Source organism: Protopterus annectens, chromosome 1.part0 (assembly GCF_019279795.1).
Source record: "Protopterus annectens isolate FY-2018-M chromosome 1.part0, PAN1.0, whole genome shotgun sequence".
Lineage (NCBI taxonomy): Eukaryota > Metazoa > Chordata > Ceratodontiformes > Protopteridae > Protopterus > Protopterus annectens.
Window position 1 is genome coordinate 1,076,417,567 of NC_056725.1, and position 16,074 is coordinate 1,076,433,640.

A 16,074-nucleotide genomic window follows, 5' to 3' on the forward strand; every position below is an offset into this window, starting at 1 on the left:
CTCACTCTGGAGAATGTAGACAACTGTGCTATAACTGAGATGTGGTTTACAGCTGTACAAAGTACTCCAGCAGTACAAGGCTACTTAGCCTTCTACATATTTAGAACAGCAATAGCACAGACTGGAGTTAAAGCTGGAGGTGCCTCAACCTACATTAGCAGCAAGTATGCCTCCAGGTTGGTTAAACAAGATGATACAATGGAGCTACAAAAAATCTTAGAAAATTTAAGAGAAGGTGATGTGAGTAATGAAAGAGAATGTGTGGAACTCAGGTGGATAATTGATTTTAAAGCATATGCCCCTCCAGGTCCAAACAGTTCCGTCTCTTTAAAACCTGTTCTTAGGAAAAGGAATTTGCCTCATTAACTAAATTGGTATCATTGGCTGTAGTAATGTATAAATGCATCTTGATTAATTGTCTTTGTATTAAGGTCTGAGGAAGCAGGCAACTGCGAAAGCGCTTACCTATACTGTTTGTTGTGTGGACTATTAAAGAATTTAAAGTATTTTACCCTAGCAACTGACAACCTTTTTTTGCTGCAGCATATACTTTTTTTAGTTTGTGTAATACCAGTGGCACTCTATAATTTTTACAGTTTGTCAAAATTCAAGGCTTTACCTAACCTGAGATCACAACTACCTATGATGAATTATTTACAGAGTCCCTATATAAACATGTGAATGGCTGCATAGAAGTTCACATACCTACCAGAAGAAAACCCAAAACAAACACTAAAAACAACTTGCACTGGTGGCATCCTCATTTAAACAGGGTGTATAATAAAAGAAGAAAACTTGGGGCCAAAAGAAGGAAGAACAACTCCCTTAAAAACAAGTGCTATCTTATACAAATAAAAAATAAACTATGTGGTCTAATTAAGTCCAACAAAGCCAACTATGAGGTCAGGATGGCCCTGCAGATTAAGGACAATTACAAGGTCTTCTTCAGCTATGTCCAGTATTTTAAAGTTAACATACAGCAGTGTGTGGACTGGTGCTGAATGGTTCCACCTTCACCAAACAGGGCAACATAGCAAATATAGTTGTTGCTAAATTCAACTCAACCTTCAAGACCAATGTTCAAGACCTGTGACTCACCAAGTTTGCAGATGACTGCAAATTGGGAGCTATCATAGATTCCCCCCAAGACAGCAACATCTTGCAAGTGGGTTTAACACAAACAAATGACTGGTACCAAATCCATGGCCTGAAACTAGATGCCAAAAAATGCATTATAATGCCCTTTGGGAAACTGTCTACCCCAGTTAATTACTTCATCAATAAAACGCCCCAAGATTCAACCCAGTAATAAAGGATCTGGGAATATATGTAGACAGCAATCTGGCCTTTGACCAACACTTAGTTAAGAAAGTAAGAACATCTTTCTATGTTACCCAGTTTATAGGTAAGTGTATGGCATCCAGGTCCAAGGAAGTAATAGTACCACTCTTCTCAGCCCTTATCAGACCTATCATTGAATACAATGCCCCCTTGGCATGTATCTAACTAGACATTTGCAACAGTTGGAACACCCCCAAAAGTTTCTCGCCAGGTGAGAATACCCTGTCCTACACTGATCAGCTAAAAGCTATGTCTCTGTATTCAGTATCCAACAGGCTGCTGAGAGGTTATCTTTGCCTGGCTTACAGGGCTTTCTAAGACCAGCCCTGATGGATTTGTTGCACATGCGCAAAACAAACATCACCAAAAACACTAGATCTAGGGATCTTATCTTCACTTGAGACATAACCTTAATGTGCAGGAGTGGCAGATATGTGTCCCAAATGATCCCTGCACTATGGAATAGGCTACCCTTCCATGTAAAACAGAGTCCATCACAGACCCTATTCAAATGAAATCTTAATAAATGGATGGGAAATTGTAAATTTATCTCCAGTTTGGCCCCCATGTCCCTAACAGATAGAGCCCATCAATAAAAAAGTGTTAACACCCCCTCATAAATCCTTAGTTACCACTGTACCAATATGGCCCTCCAAAGAATATACACCCATGATGTTTATGAAAGGAATGGTTTGGTGTGTGCTCCTAGACTTGTAAGGGCCCTATTGGTCATTGGCCTAGTAACAACCTATGAATCTATGAACATAAATGATATTTTAGAAGTTGCAATTACATTGGCAATGATTGTGACTAAGTTAGAGTATTTGTATCTAGTCTGAGGTATAAATCTAACGATTTTGGTTTTGCAGGATATCTCCTGATAGTGGCACTAATGTACGTGGATATCTTTTTACTTCTTACAAGAAAAGGTGTATTGTGGGGGAAATAAGAAATGACAGTAAACATACTTGTCAATATCCACTCGTTAAAAGTCATAGCATTGACCAACAAGGATTAGAAACAGAATGCTTTATTATTTTTCAGAATAGACACCCTCCTGATACTAGACCCATCTATTTAATGTTCGTGGATTTTAATTAGGTTTAGTTATAGTTATTTAATATTGGATCATGACTAAATCGGATGTTCCAAATCACAGTCATGTGGCTGAGTTATAGCAGTTGAGAGGAGTCATGGAAATATAGGAAGAAAGTAAGGGTAGGTTACAAAGAGGAGTTAATGACGGATTGCAAAGAGGAGGTTGTGCATTTTTTAATGTGACCACCAAAACTACCACTGAAGGAATTTGAAGAAAACATGACAAGTATGACAGCATGAAGAAGTGGGGTGAAGAGTTGCACATGTGCTTATTTGTTTAAGTAGTAGGAAAAGTGGGTGTGATATTTGTGAGTCCATGTTAGTTAATAGTTTTTGGAATCTATAGAAAAATGGGTAAGGAGTTTGTAACTAGAGCATAGTTGATAGTGGCTGTAGTGAAGGAGCTGAAGAAGATATGGAAGTTGAAAGGATGGCATATTTAAAGTTGATTGGTAGGAAAAGCAGAGGTAATGTCATAGTCCAGTGAATGAGAGGAAAGTAACAAAAATATGAGACTGAGTGCCCTATAGTAATCCTGATTGTTTGAAAACATTGTGCATATGGGGGTAGAGGAAAAGTTGGGAGAGTCTCAAGTCCAGCTGAATCTTTAGTTATTTTCATGTTGGAAGACTAAATTCAGCCAAGCAATGAAATGAACATGTGCACAGGGGGAAAGAGGATGAACCTGGGCAACAAAGATGATTTAGTACATGTGTAACCAAATTTTCATAAAACTGGACACCAAACAGTTAATATAATAAAAATGAATCACCATTGTAGAAAAAGGATAAATGATGAACAATCATTTGTCAGATCAAAAACAAGAATGATTTATTTTCTATCAGCTATCCTTACATTTATTTAGAAATAACATTACTGAGGCCAAAACTAAAACTATGCTTATCACTTTGGTCATTCATTGATTTATGCATATCCTAACTACAGCATCTCAAAAATGGCCACTCATTTTTAATATGTATGCATTATTTATTAAATAAAAAGTGCACCTCTTTGCAAACCTGATACAAATCCTTACAAATTCATTCTACAGTATTGTTTTCTTTGGTACACAGGGAACAGTACCTATATAAATAGGCTCATATATTCATAGATGATAAGTAGGCTAATAATCTCAGGGGGGGGGGGCTTTTTAAAGTCTAGCCATGCTCCCCAAATATATATGACAAGTTTTGATACCCTGTGGTTATTTTAAACAGAATATGTAGGTTTGGGCATGGGTAGTCAATCATTTACAGGCTTCTTCTGTCTGATAGAGCCATAGATGCTGGACTAGGGTTAAATTTCGAGTCCCCATCCATTGCTCTAATATATGCTTTAACTGGTTTAGGGAAGAACTTTGCTTCACATGAATGGGAATCCTGTTCCCAAGAAGGGGTAGCCTCTGAGACATGGATGGTAGGTCAGGTATACATAAACAATAAATAACTACAGGACATAGTCAATAAAGCATGGCAAATAATGAAATCATTTAGTTTTATAAAAAAATAAGACTTAAGTTGGAAGGATAAATATTGGCTCTAACTTAGTGCATTGAAATATCTGTCTTTTAGCACATTCAGTTCTGGTCTGTGAAAATTCCAGAATCATGAATTGCAGAAAGAATGTCTTAATCTTAAATGAAAACTGAAAGATATACAATCACATGGTTTGCAATCGTGTTTCTTTAATTGCCTTTCTGATTGCATTTTATGTAATTACTGCATGAACAATATAATGATAATGACACAGGTAATCATGACACATTCTGCAAAAAGGCTTACTATCCTGCAGTTTGAAGCTACTATTGTATATTGAAAACAATTTCAGCAACATCATTAAGATTAGGGGAATTTTATATTTGTGAACTATTCTGAAACATCAAAACATTATCCTTAAAGACAATGGTGATGTCATACAATCATTTCTTTTTATCCTATTTAGTGAATACAGAATTGTTTTGTTATAAACACTAAAAACTTCATTATTATTTTCCTTTTGGGATCCCCCTTTTTTCATTCTTTGATTTGAAAAAACATCCTTAACCGTGATAGTGATTTTGCATTTTCTTTGTTTATCAGAATACGAACGACAGCAGACTATATTGCTTACTAACTGAAAGTCAGTCCAAATATTTGTCAGAGAACAATGCAAGAAATAATTATTGGTGTGTACTACCTTTGCAATCATATGTATGCTTATTGCAAAAACAACTATAGACAGAAGAAGAGGATTATCTTATGTCGAAGGGACTTCTCCATTTGAAGTCCATCACTCTGAAATGTCTACTCCAGTGACATTAGAATTCATCACACTACTTTTGACTTTTCAGCTCAGTTTAAGTCTTTCTTTGACAAATGTCAAAATGCCATTATCCACGCACTTGTAACTGTTTTATTCTAATATGCATTGCAGGTCCACATCTGTGAATCTCCCACCAGTTTCTGCAGCAGTGATACATACACTGTTAAGAAATGCATTTCTTATGTGTTAAGCTAGTCTAATAATGCTGCTATATGTTATCAACTACTATGTATCTAGGCTGCAATTGAAAACAGGCTCCAGAGGTCCAAATCTCCTACTTAAAATTAAAATGAAGTGTGTTTAAAGAAAGCTAATTAATATGGAAGGTAAATGATGAGCATGGAAATACAAGTGCAAGATCAGGCATAAAATTTCATCTTTGTAAACTGAGGCATTGGTAGCTGATTGCAGCTTCCTTTGAGGCTGCAAATTTAGCACAGATGGCAGGGTGGATGGGCACGCTGAGTTCATTGTCAGTCCTATATCGAAACAATACACAGGCAGCTCAGTGTAATAAGTGTTATGCAGACCTAGAATCAAAATGTCATATTATAAATGGGTAGGGAAAAGACTAATTTGGATGATGGGAAAGGAATTTATACATTGACCAAATGTATAGCAGCAATGTAAGCAAGCAAATAATTTCTAAGATTTACAGCATAAAGCTAGATGGGGAGACAAGAAAATATCAGTACTGTTGTTCTCCACGTCAGTGAGATACAGAGGACCTCAGGCTGTAGCAGCAGATGAATTAACTAGCACGGAACTTGTAGTCCTAAGGAATTAGATTCATTTGAGAAATTTATTCAGGCCATGTGAGTACAAGAGAAGAGGATAAGAGAGTGAGGCTGATTCTGAAATGTTACCATAAGATGTACACCTCACAGTAACTATTTTGTATTCAGGGATTGCCCTAACATGGTGTTTTAACATGAAGATGTGCAGCACTACAGTGGGTTACTCCATGTCCATGCTGAATGCCAGTGAGGCTTTCCATGAAAGGGGGCTATGATAATCATCCATTTCCTCTCCCCAGGAACTTTCCATGGTAATGAGATCATGTGGCGGAGAGATTGCTTGGCTGCATAAAGTAGTGCAGCCACAAACAGCCAATATCTATCTATTCACCTATAATGACAGAGGCAACTGCTTGGGTGTTTAGTAAATGTATAGTGATGTGCGTGTGTGTGTGTGTGTGTGTGTGTGTGTGTGTGTGTGTGTGTGTGTGTGTGTGTGTGTGTGTGTGTGTGTGTGTGTGTGTGAGTAAATCTGTGAGTGTGTCTGCATCTGAGGCTGAAGTAGGAAGGTTAGTTAAGGTATAAGGTAGGTCTGTGTGTACATGTGTGTGTGTGTGTGTGTGTGTGAATAAATCTGTGAGTGTGTCTGCATCTGAGGCTGAAGTAGGAAGGTTAGTTAAGGTATAAGGTAGGTCTGTGTGTACATGTGTGTGTGTGTGTGTCTGAGTGTGTGTGTGTGTGTGTGTGTGTGTGTGTGTGTGTGTGTGTGTGAGTTAGTTTTTATGAATGGGTGTGTCTGTGAGACCAATCCCCACATATTCATGCAGTCAAACTTCTACACACATGCCCACATTCAAATACGCACCCCCCCACCACACACACACACACACACACACACACACACACACACACACACACACACACACACACACACACACACACACGAACACACACACACACACACATATGCATACATGCATGCACTCACACACAAATGTACACACACAAACATACACACACATACACACACACACACACACACACACACACACACACACACACACACACACACACACACACACACACACACACACACACACACACACACACACACACCACACACCCCAACATATTTCTTACCATTTCCTGAGCTGACAGAACATACTCAAAGTTTTTTAGTGCCCTTGTAGATCATGGACCCCTGCAGTCAGTCAATAATAGCAGATATTAGAGTTTCATTCTTAGTTAAAATAAAGTGCATTGTCGTACTTGACCTGCTAACTGTTTGAGTCCAAGTAATACTTTGAAACTTCTCCTTGGTGTTGTCATGTGTTTCTCCTAGCTTATTCCCAAAGAATCCTCCCATGACAGATACAATCTCAACCCTCACAAATGGCTGTCCCTAAATTTACTATAGGTGGATTGTTACTTGTAAGTAAAAGACATTAAATAATGGCATACATAAGAGTTCCATGCTTGTCATCAAGATGAATATATATATATATATATATATATATATATATATATATATATATATATATATATATATATATATATCTATATATGTATAAAAAACAATAAGAAAAGTAATGTATTTCATGGTACCCAAAGAACAGCACTGTAGAAAATAGATACAAGTCCCAAAATATACCAGTGCAGTTATATTGGTTCATACACATATTTATACAATTGATTGGCTGTTCACCTCCTAGTCCTTTATTGGTCGAGATCTCAAGCTGAGTTATGACAATGGCTGTCTACCCTACTGGTCTGTTGTTGGATTTAAACAATTTGATTGGTTGTTTGCATTCTATGCCAAACTTATTCATATTAGACTTAGTTGTTTATCATTGTTCATTGTTTGCTGCAATGCTCTTATCTTATTGGCTTTTTTGCTGGCCTGTTGATTGGTTTGTGAATGTTCCTCACATTTGTTACACTTAATTATTATTTTTACTTATATTTGTGTAATTTAGAGGTAATTAGAGGAAACAGAGCTATTTATTCATTCTATATATGTTTTGTATACAGATTTTTCTAAACACAATGATAAGTTCTTTGTTGGAGCATTTAACCTGTATACATAATACTACATTTTAAATAACTATTTTTATTTGGTTAAGTACTCCATTCTAGCACTTTTATTGGTTAGAATTTTAATATGTTTTTATTGGTTGATAATTACTACAGACAACTTGATTGGACAGGATTTATATAAATATTTCTTGCTTGCTCAGACACTTTTGAATCTGAAGAAGGGTGGAAGCCACCCGGACGTGCTCATTCTTTTTTACATTCTTTAATACAATCGTTTTATGACTGCAGCTATGGTGACTGCACTGGTATACTTTGGGGCTTACACACACACACAGACACACACAGACACACACACACACACACACATATATATATATATATATATATATGTGTGTGTGTGTGTGTGTGTGTGTGTGTGTGTGTGTGTGTGTGTGTGTGTGTGTGTGTGTGTGTGTGTGTGTGTGTGTGTGTGTGTGTGTATATATATATATATATATATATATATATACGTTGAAGCCAACCAAGCCCAAAATGTATAAAGAAACCAAAGACCAAGACGAGCGTAGGTGAAAACCAACTTAAAAACTTTTAAAATGCCAATATAAGCACAGACCTTCTGTAAACTATGTTGAAACAGATGTTAGCTCCAAAATCCAATAACGACAACCATTCGGTTCCAGTAAAAATCCTTTAATATGAAGTTAGCGCTTTCACGGCAAACAATAACAGCCGCTTCCTCAGACAAAAAAGAACAAACAATTCAGTGCTCATTGAGCGCTAAATTTAAATGAACTGACTAGCGTCTCATCCATAAGGCGTCAGTGTCTCATTAAAGCGGCAATGACATTTAACACATAAAGTGAATGAACCTATTAAAATATTTTTAAAAAAAACAGATAATTCATGAGCTAAATGAACCTTTAAAATGTTTAAAAACAGATAATACATTAATGACAAAACTGCTAAGACATAGCGTACCAAAATGTTAAAGTGCTAGGATGATAGCTGCATTCGCAAATGGCAATGACAGAACTAGTGCAGTTAAAACTGAGACGGCTTCGTAATACTAAATAAAGCCAACAGAAAATAAATGCACTTGAAATTTTGTGACAAAGGACAACAAACAAAATGTCCTGAGATCCAGAGATAATGTATAAAAAAGTACGGGCTACAGATTGGTGTATGTATGCACCCATGACAAAATAGAACAAAATGAACAGGGAAATAACTAACCAAAATACAGCAAAGTGTGTATGATGCTTGCATAAAAAATGTGCGTGCTACAAACCTAAATAATGATGCACACATATCAGATAGATGACCAATACGTTGTATAAGAAAGGGAGTGCAAACCAAAAAACAACATGATGATTGTACACTACACATGTAAGAGGCAGAAATTATACCTCAACATTTGACCTACAGACACGGTATCCCAAAATGAAGCAAGACAGAATATAAGTGTATAGTGGATGGATGTATTATCAAGCCTTGAGCTAATAAACAACAAGATGGTAAAACATCAGTGAAGAAAAACCTCAAGGGCCATGCTACATATAGGTGGGAGTCTCCTATCTAAGAGGTCTATTCTTCAAGTAAGGTTTAATGGACAACACTTCATTGAGTCCTTTCTCCCTGTGTGCGGCCAGCCTGCAAATCCATTTGAGTTCCGCTTCTTCTGTCTTGTTCACCAAATCTCCTAACCTCTCATTAGGTTGTACTACCTGCAGAACTTGATACAAAAAGGTATGAGTCGCCCCTTCCCTAAGGGTATGCTTAGCTATTGCACTGTAGTCCTGGCCTCTGGCTAAACAATATCCATGGTCTCGTATTCTCTCTCGGAGTGTCCTGTTTGTTTTCCCCACATAAAAAGAAAAACAACGGACACAATGGGCCACATATACCAAGTTCTTGGTGTTACAATTACTGTCACATTGGATCGTCCATAGGTGCCCTGTCGTGGGATGTTTATAGTAATGGGACTCATCAATAAAGATGCATTGTGGGCACTTGCCGCACCTCTTAGTCCTTTCAAACCCAGTCTTGGTTCCACCCGTTGGCATCTTTACTCCACACAATAACCTCTTCAAATTCGGTAAATTGCTGAAGATAAAGGAAGGATTGGATCCCACTACACTAGTTATACTATCATCTGCTGTGAGTATATTCCAGTGTTTATATACATACGATTGTAACATGCTAGTGCCCCTCCCAAAGGGTATAACAAAACTCATAGATCTATTATGTGAATCTCCTGTATGTATACCCAACCTATTGGTTTGGTCGGAGAAATATGGTTTCGCCCTATCCATTCTAAGGCTTTCCATTTGTGTGTACGTGTCATTGATCTCTTCTTCAGTGTATCCGCGTACCAAGAGTCCATCATGCAAGTCCACTAATCCATCATTGAAATCCTCTTCCTTGGTTGAGAGTCTGGAGACACGCATCGCCTGCCCTTTTATGATGTTTTTAAAAATATGCGAATGGTGCATACTGTCTCGATGTAAGAAAGATGGTCTATAGCAGGCTTTGTGATAAATTCTAGTATTGATCGCACTTGCTTCCTTGAAAATCATGACATCTAAGAATTCGATCATGTGGGGATTGTAGTTCATGGAGAACTTGAGGAATGAACTACTAACATTCAGAAAGTTATGGAAGGTATGCAACTCCTCTGTTGTTCCATTCCAAAGGAACAGAAGATCGTCGACGAACCTCTTATAAAAAAGAATGTGCTCATTCTGAATGATATATGCTTCTTCAAAGGTCGCCATGATAGCGTTGGCATAACTGTTGGCACAAGAGGTGCCCATGGCGACCCCTTTGACTTGCTTATAACAGTTATGTTCATACAGAAAGACATTGTTATCTAAAACAGTTTCCATTAGAAGTGTCAAAAATTCTATTTTATCAACAGAGAAGTTGGAATTCTTCTCAAGATATGCACGTAAGGATTGCAAACCCTCCTTGTTTGGAATGCAAGTAAACAACGAGGTTACATCCATGGATACAAACAATAAAGAGTCAATGGTACTAGACTCCAATGAAGATACTGTAATATATAATTCATTGAGCAAATGCTTTGTGTCCAACAGAATATATCTAGATAACCCAATAACTTGCCTGAATTAATGGTCTAGATACATGGAAATGGGCTCAGAGATCGTTAGACAACGACAATTCCAGAGGGGCCAAGAGGAAGGATCCACCTTCTTATCAACAGAACACACTCCAAAGTTTTTGGGGTTAGGTAACCTTGTTCACAATATTTCCGGCCATACTCTAACCGCAGCTGAAGTTGAGCTTCTTAGCAAGGGAATGTCTTTTATTCCCACTACCAACATTGATTCTAGTGAAGCTGTTTTAGCCCTTAGATTGTTTGCTAGGAATGTAGGCTTAAAGCTTTTATTCAGAGCGGATAATGAGCATCGACAATCGATCTTTAGAAAGAAAAGTGTCTTTGTTCCACCTATGATTTCGAACATTGACATTTTTGTGAAGGCTGTGGAAAATGAAATTTATGGGGAACATGAGTTATTTGAGCACACTTTAAAAAGTAATTTAACACCCCTTCAGACTGTAGCGTTGAACGACCTCAAAAACAACACCAACATTGTGATACGGCCCGCCGACAAAGGTGGTCCGGTTGTTGTATTGGACAGTTTTTATTATACAACTAAAATGTCTGATATGCTTAATTGTGATGCCTATGAGAAAATAAGTAGTGCTGTTGTTAAGGATATTAAGGAAAGTATTGATAGGATGTTGCTTGACTGTAAAACAATTGGTCAATTAACAGATGAAATGTACAATTTTATGCAGGTAGATCACCCCGTTATTCCCATTATATCGGGCTTACCCAAAATACACAAGAATCTATGCGAACCGGAATTGAGACCAATAGTATCGGGCTCCGGTTGGCTCACTGAGCCCATTTCCATGTATTTAGATTATGAATTTAGGCGAGTCATTGGGTCATCTAGATATATTCTATTGGACACAGAGCATTTGCTCAATGAGTTATATATTACAGTATCTTCATTAGAGTCCAGCACCATTGACTCTTTATTGTTTGTATCCATGGATGTAACCTCGTTGTTCACATGCATCCCAAACAAGGAGGGTTTGCAATCTTTACATGTATACCTTGAGAAAAATTCGAATTTCTCTGTTGACAAAATAGAATTTTTGACACTTCTAATGGAAACTGTTCTAGATAATAATATCTTTTTGTATGAACATAACTGTTATAAGCAAGTCAAAGGGGTCGCCATGGGCACCTCTTGTGCCAACAGTTATGCCAACGCTGTCATGGCGACCTTTGAAGAAGCACATATCATTCAGAATGAACACATCCTATTCTATAAGAGGTTTGTCGACGATCTTCTGTTCCTCTGGAATGGAACAACAGAGGAGTTGCACACCTTTCATGACCATCTGAATATTAGTAGTTCCTTCCTTAAGTTCTCCATGAACTACAATCCCCACATGATCGAATTCTTAGATGTCATGATTTTCAAGGAAGCTAGTATGATTAATACTAAAATATATCATAAAGCCTGCTACAGACCATCCTTCTTACATCGAGATAGTATGCACCATTCGCATATTTTTAAAAACATCATAAAAGGGCAGGCGATGCGTGTTTCCAGACTTTCAACCAAGGAAGAGGATTTCAACGATGGATTAATGGATTTGCATGATGGACTCCTGGTACGTGGATACACTGAAGAAGAGATCAATGACATGTACACACAGATGGAAAATCTTAGAATGGATAGGGCGAAACCTTATTTCTCCGACCAAACCAATAGGTTGGGTACACATAAAGGAGATTTAGACAATAGATTCATGAGTTTTGTTATACCATTTGGGAGGGGCACCAATATACTACAATCGTATGTATATAAACATTGGAATATACTCACAGCAGATGACAGTATTACTAGTGTAGTAGGTTCTAACCCTTCATTCATTTTCAGCAATTTACCAAATTTGAAGAGGTTATTGTGTGGAGTAAAGATGCCAACCGGTGGAACCAAGACTGGTTTCGAAAGGACCTAGAGGTGCGGCAAGTGTCCACAATGCATCTTTATAGATGAGTCACATTACTATAAACATCCAACGACAGGACACCTATGGACTATCCAATGTGATAGTAATTGTAACACCAAGAACTTGGTATATGTGGCCCATTGTGTCCGTTGTTTTTCTTTTCTTTTCTTTTTATGTGGGGAAAACAAACAGGACACTCCGAGAGAGAATACGAGACCATGGATATTGTTTAGCCAGAGGCCAGGACTATAGTGCAATAGCTAAGCATACCCTTAGGGAAGGGGCGACTCATACCTTTTTGTATCAAGTTCTGCAGGTAGTACAACCTAATGAGAGGTTAGGAGATTTGGTAAACAAGACAGAAGAAGCGGAACTTAAATGGATCTGCAGACTTGCCGCACACAGGGAGAAAGGACTCAATGAGGTATTGTCCATCAAACCATACTTGAAGAGTAGACCACTTAGATAGGAGGCTCCCACTTGTATGTAGCATGGCTCTTGAGGTTTCTCTTCAGTGATGTTTCACCATCTTGTAGTTTATTAGCTCAAGGCTTGATAATACATCCATCCACTATACACTTATATTCTGTCTTGCTTCATCTTGGGATACCGTGTCTGTAGGTCATAATTTGAGGTATAATTTCTGCCCTTCATATATGTAGTATATAGCCATCATGTTGTATTTTGGTTTGCTCTCCCTTTCTTATACAACGTATTGGTCATCTATCTGATATGTGTGCATCATTATTTAGGTTTGTAGCACGCACATTTTTTATGCAAGCATCATACACACTTTGCTGTATTTTGGTTAGTTATTTCCCTGTTCATTTTGTTCTATTTTGTCATGGGTGCATACATATACCAATCTGTAGCCCGTATTTTTATGTATTATCTCTGGATTTTAGGACACTTTATTTGTGGTCCTTTGTCAGGTGCATTTATTTTCTGTTGGCTTTATTTGATATTACGAAGCCGGTTCAGTTTTAATCTCACTAGATATGTTATAGCCTTTTGCGTATGCAGCTATCAATTCAGCATTTTAACATTTTGGTATGCTACGTCCCAGCAGTTTTGTCATTAATGTATTGTTTGGTTTTGAACATTTCAAAGGCTCAGTTTTGCATATGAATTATCTGTTCTAAATATTTTAAAAATGTTTTAAAAATGTTTTAATATGTTTATTGACTTTATGTGTTGAATGTCATCGCCGCTTTAATGAGGCACTACGCTTTATGGATGAGACGCTAGTCAGCTCATTTAAATTTAGCGCTCAATGAGCGACGAATTGTTTGTTCTTTTTTGTCTGAGGAAGCGGCTGTTATTGTTTGCCGTGAAAGCGCTAACTTCACATTAAAGGATTTTTACTGGAACCAAATGGTTATCGTTATTGGATTTGGAGCTAACATCTGTTTCAACATAGTTTACAGAAGGTCTGTGCTTATATTGGCATTTTAAAAGTTTTTAAGTTGGTTTTCACCTACGCTCGTCTTGGTCTTTGGTTTCTTTATATATATATATATATATATATATATATATATGTATGTATATATATATATATATATATATATATATATATATGTATGTATATATATATATATATATAAATAGACACACATGCATGTACAAAACACTAACTAGTCAGTATAATGTCAAGAATGTATAACTGACTGCAAAACTATTTTATCTTATTTTATAATTGCCTTTATGGCATGATATATAGAGTTATTCTTAACATGTTGCAGAATATGATTCGTTTTTGGGAGTGTTGTGGTATGACAACCTGCATCACACACAGGCACAAACATTTACACATTCTTGCATGTGCATACAGCCACATCACTATTCACCCAGACACACAGGCACACAGACATACGCATGCACACACACGCACACACACACACACACACACACACACACACACACACACACACACACACACACACACACACACACACACACACACACACACACACACACACCAAATCACTATCTGTCTGATAAACTCCCCACCATTTACCTGACATGATTGGGTGAATAATCTTTTGGAATCTGACCCTTTTGACCTTTCTGAATCCAGCACACAGTTTCAGTACTACTGCAACACGAGAAGGAGTGTGACGTATATCATCATTGTTTGTCATGAAGATAGACAGTTCAGTTGAAATTGATGATGCATCTTTCTTTTACTTAAAGAATTAAGCAAAGTACTGTGATTTTAGTGAGATGCATAATATAGTGTTATGAAACAGAAATGTCTGTGGTACGTAAGATTGTCAAATAAGGAATGTGTTTTCAAAGAAATAGATTCAACACTGATAAATAAAAGTCATAGATGTGTAAAAAGCCAGCAAAATCACCCAAAATCAAATTAATCAACTAACCAAAGAGTTAAACATGTGTACACTGCAAGAAAAAAAAAAGATAAAAACAGAAATGGAAAACAAGCCTCTAAGAAATCTTCTATGAGTTGCAACTACAGACATATTTCAAAAAAAATTGTCCTTCGCAGGTTTTTGTTGCCCCTTCCATCTCTGCTTTAAGATATTTTGTGTGCTTATATGTGTTCTGCTGCTTTGCTGAATGTCTGTATATACCTTATAAATAATTATACGCATCTAGTCAATTGAGGCACATCATCTAAATATTTGAATTCGACATAATGAGGTCATCAGAAGTAATCATGGCACATGCTGAATAAGAAATACAGAATAAATAAGTTATTAATCACACTATATGCTGATAGCTATATTCATTCTTAGGAAAGGGCATAACAGGAGCAAATAAAATTATTAGGAAAACAAATAAAATGCTATTGTCTGATACCTACTCTGTCCAAAATGCCATTCTGCTCAATCAGTAAATTCTCAAATGTCATTTAATTTTTGAAGATTGTAGTTCTGAAATAAATGAAAAGTTTAGTAATAAAAGAAAATTATCAGGCATATGCATGCAATAGAAGCATTTTTCAAGGAAAAATGACACATTTGAGAAAATATAATGAACATAAGATTGTTTTTAAAAAAATAGGAAGAATAAATGAATTAAGTTAACGATACTGTGCATTTTGATGACTGTATGTATGAACTCTAAGGATATATACATTTCTAAAATAAAAAGGAATAACAACTTGTGGCTTAGAGAATATGACAATTTCTACCCTGGGTGGAAGGACAATGGTTTCTGCCCTACTCATACTGTTCCTCTTGTGACAGAAACTCTGGGAATACAGGGGATTCTCTACTCAATCAGTGATGGCAGCCCTTATCAGCACATTGGAGGGAGCAAGGATTTGCTGCCAGTGATTCTTAGACAAGTGCTTGTAAGACTGAAAGTGCTTTCTCTAATGGAAAAGGCTAAGGCTATAACTAAAACTGCTCACTTTGCCAGTATGTCAACAAGAGAGCAAATCATTCTTGTAGCTATAAGCCTGATGCCCCCTAGACATCACAAAAAATGATTGAGAGGAAACTTGATGGTTGGCAGGCATGAATATAAAACTCACACA